This window comes from Rhinopithecus bieti, unplaced genomic scaffold (assembly GCF_001698545.2).
Source record: "Rhinopithecus bieti isolate Rb0 unplaced genomic scaffold, ASM169854v2 scaffold_23276, whole genome shotgun sequence".
NCBI lineage: Eukaryota > Metazoa > Chordata > Mammalia > Primates > Cercopithecidae > Rhinopithecus > Rhinopithecus bieti.
In genome coordinates, this window is record NW_016810868.1 from 1,193,110 (window position 1) to 1,196,421 (window position 3,312).

The window sequence follows — 3,312 nt, forward strand, 5'->3', positions numbered from 1 at the left end:
CAGACCCGCCCCTCCCCACACGCCTGCCCCACCCACCAGGTGTTCGTGAACTTCGCCAAGAAGCAGAGCGACAACCTGGAGCAGCAGGAGACGGAGCCGCCCTCCGCACTGCAGTCCCCTCTTGGCTGCTTGCTCAGCCTGCTCCGGCCCCGGCCTGCCCCCACGGAGCTCCGAGCACTTGTGGCAGATGAACCTGAGGACCTGGACACGGAGGACGAGGGCCTCATCAGCTTTGAGGAGGAGCGGGTGAGCAGGCTGCCCTCACGGCTGCCCTCACGGCTGCCCAGGGCTCTGCCCACCGGACCTAGGCTGCCTGGCGGCTCCAGCCCCGGGTAGGGTAGGGGGAGAACTGGCCCCAGGATGCTTGCTGTCCGGAGGTCAAGGGAGCAGAGTGGGCAAGGGAGACTTGCAGACAGGCCTGGAGAGACCAAACGCAGGGCCCAGACTTGCTGGAATCTTTGAGGGGCACAGAGCCAGGATAGGGCAGAGGGGACCAGAGCCTGGGAACAGGGGACCGATGTAGAGTCAGTGACCCCCAGACTCGGCAGACAGAGGCCCAGGAGAGCCCAGACACAGAGGGAGCTCGTGGGGAGACCTTGCGTCCAGGCCCAGCCTGCAGGAGAGCCAGGGCAGGCCAGCACAAGTGTCCTCAGCCCCACAAGGGGGTGGCACAGGACGCCCCCTAAGCCTGACCTCCCCTGTGCACAGGCCCAGCTGTCCTTCAACACGGACACGCTCTGCTGACCACCCAGAGCTGGGCCAGGGAGGATACGCTCCGCTGACCGCTCAGAGCTGGACCAGGGACTCGACCGTGGGGACAGATGTCCCCCAGTGCCTGCCAGGCCCTGGAGTGGAGATTGAGGACCAAGGGGCTTCTGGCCCTCCAGCCCCCGTACTCGGCCATGCCCTGTGGTCACTGCGGCTGCCGCCCCCAATTGTGCCAAAGGCTGACCCGGCCCGGGCTGCGCACACCCTCGCCCTGCTTTGCCTTAAAGCCTCAGCATCTGCCCAGCCCCTCGCCCCTTCCTAGCTCTGCTCACCGCCCAAGGCGACACCGGCTGGACCAGGCACTGCCAGCCTTTCTCCTGCCCAGCCTTGGAACCAGCTTTTTTTTCCTACAATGAAGGCTGACGCTGAGGGCGGACTGTGGACGGGGCTGGGTCAGTCGCGTATTTATTTTGCTTTGAGAAGAGACTCCTCTGGTCCTGCTCTCCTGCAGGGAGGTGGCTGTCCCGCGGGAAGCCATCAGCTTGGGTCAGCTGGCAGGCGGCAGGAATGGAGAAGCTGGCCTTGCTGACCAGGTGAGGGCCAGAACCCCCCCTACCCCCAGCTGCTGTCGCTCTCCCACCCAGCTTGGCCCCCTGCCCGCCCACCTGCCTGGAAGCCGGGCCTGTACATAGCGCACAGATGTTTGTTTTAAATAAATAAACAAAACGCCTGAAGGCCTGTGTGTGTGAGGTGGGAGGGGTGGGGAAGATGGGCCCATCAGGTGGGTTAGCACTCCAGAAGGCCCTGCCCCTCGGGCACAGGTGCTGGCGGGGGGTGGCCAGGTTGGCCTGGAGGAGGGAAACTGAGGCAGGGTGGTTCACCATGGTTCACTGTCCCCCCCATCCCACCCTCAGGGATTGCTCCTGGCCCCCTTCCCCTTAGCCTTCATCTTCCCATCCACCCGCCCCCTCTAAGCCTCCTTCACCCCTTGCTGCCCATGTGGGGCCTGCAGTGGCCTGGGCTGGGCTGTCTCCATATCATGGAAGGGACAGGGAGGGCTTCCAGGAGGAGGTGACCTCCAGGAGGAGACTGAAGTCTGTGAAGATTACTTAAGGGAAGGGCATCCCAGCCAGAGGGCAGGGCACAGGCCAAGGCCCCAGGGAGGCAGGACCCGGAAACTTTGAGGCTCATTGGCAGTGGAGCCTGGTGCACTGTGGGCAGGAGACGGGGGAGGGGCATGAAGGGCCCGCAGAGCTCATGCCTCGTGATCTGGGCCAAGGTCAGACTCTTGCCTTAGGCCGTTTCAAGGCTTCTCAGGAGGTTGGAGGGTGGACTCAGGTGAGGGATGGTGCCACATGGGGGACAAAAAGGGGAGGGTCCCATGGGCTTAAGGGCACTGGCAGGCCTGGGTGGGCTGGGCTGACGCATCCACTTGGGTTCCTATGAGACGCTCGCCGTGGCCACCTGAGGGACAGTGGGATGGGCGTGCTGGAGTCCCCGAGAGGCTGGGTCAGTGGGGTGAAGCTGTCCTGGGCCCTGGGGGCGGCTAACTCTGGAAGAACCAGGAGGAACACCCGCTCACTGGAGGGGCTGGTGTGGGTTTGGTGGTCAGCCAAGGAAATGTGTGGGGGAGCCACCAGAAGGCAGGACCCTCGGGGCTTCAGGTCTCAGCAGCCTCTGTCCTACAACTGTAGGGGCTGAATCATGGCAGGAAGAAGTCGAAAAAGGAACATGGCCCAGCTGAGGCCTAGGGAGACCCAGTGCACAGGATGAGGCCAGGCTGGACCTGGACAGCCGCCCACAGACTGACACAGTTCACGGGGGCGTCACCTCTAGAAGCTTCATTTGTGATGATGTGTAATGCAGTGTTGAAAGCAAACACACCCCCCAGCATCTTCCTGAGAACAGTTTCTGCTGGGCACAGTGGCTCACACCTGTAATCCCAGCACTTTGGGAGGCCGAGGCGGGTGGATCACCTGAGGTCAGTAGTTCGAGACCAGTCTGGCCAACATGGTGAAACCCCATCTCTACTAAAACTACAAAAATTAGCCGGTTGTGGTGGCGGGCGCCTGTATTTCCAGGTGCTCGGGAGACTGAGGCAGGAGAATCACTTGAACCCGGCAGGTAGAGGCTGCAGTGAGCCAAGATCGCACCATTGCACTCTAGCCTAGACGACAAAGTGAGACTCCGTCTCAGAACAACAGCAAAAAGAACATTTTAAACTTTCAGAAAAGTTGCAAGAATAGCTGAGCGCACGTCTTCAGTCGACGCACCTGAGAAATCTTGCCACACGCGCTGTCACTCTACCTGCTTTTGTGCTGCCCTACGTAAAAGCAAACAGCAGCTGCTGCAACCAGCCAGCCCCAGGCCCTGCAGTCTCCTTCCCCCAAGAGCCAGGGTAGCCCAGAGTTAACGAGGGATACAGCAAGGCTTTTGAGGGCCCTGGTAGCCCACGTATGCCCTTTATTTTTATTTATTATTATTATTTTTTTGAGACAGAGTCTCGCTCTGCTACCCAGACTGGAATGGGATGTGATCTCGGCTCACTGCGAGCTCCACCTCCTGGGTTCATGCCATTCTCCTGCCTCAGCCTCCGGAGTAGCT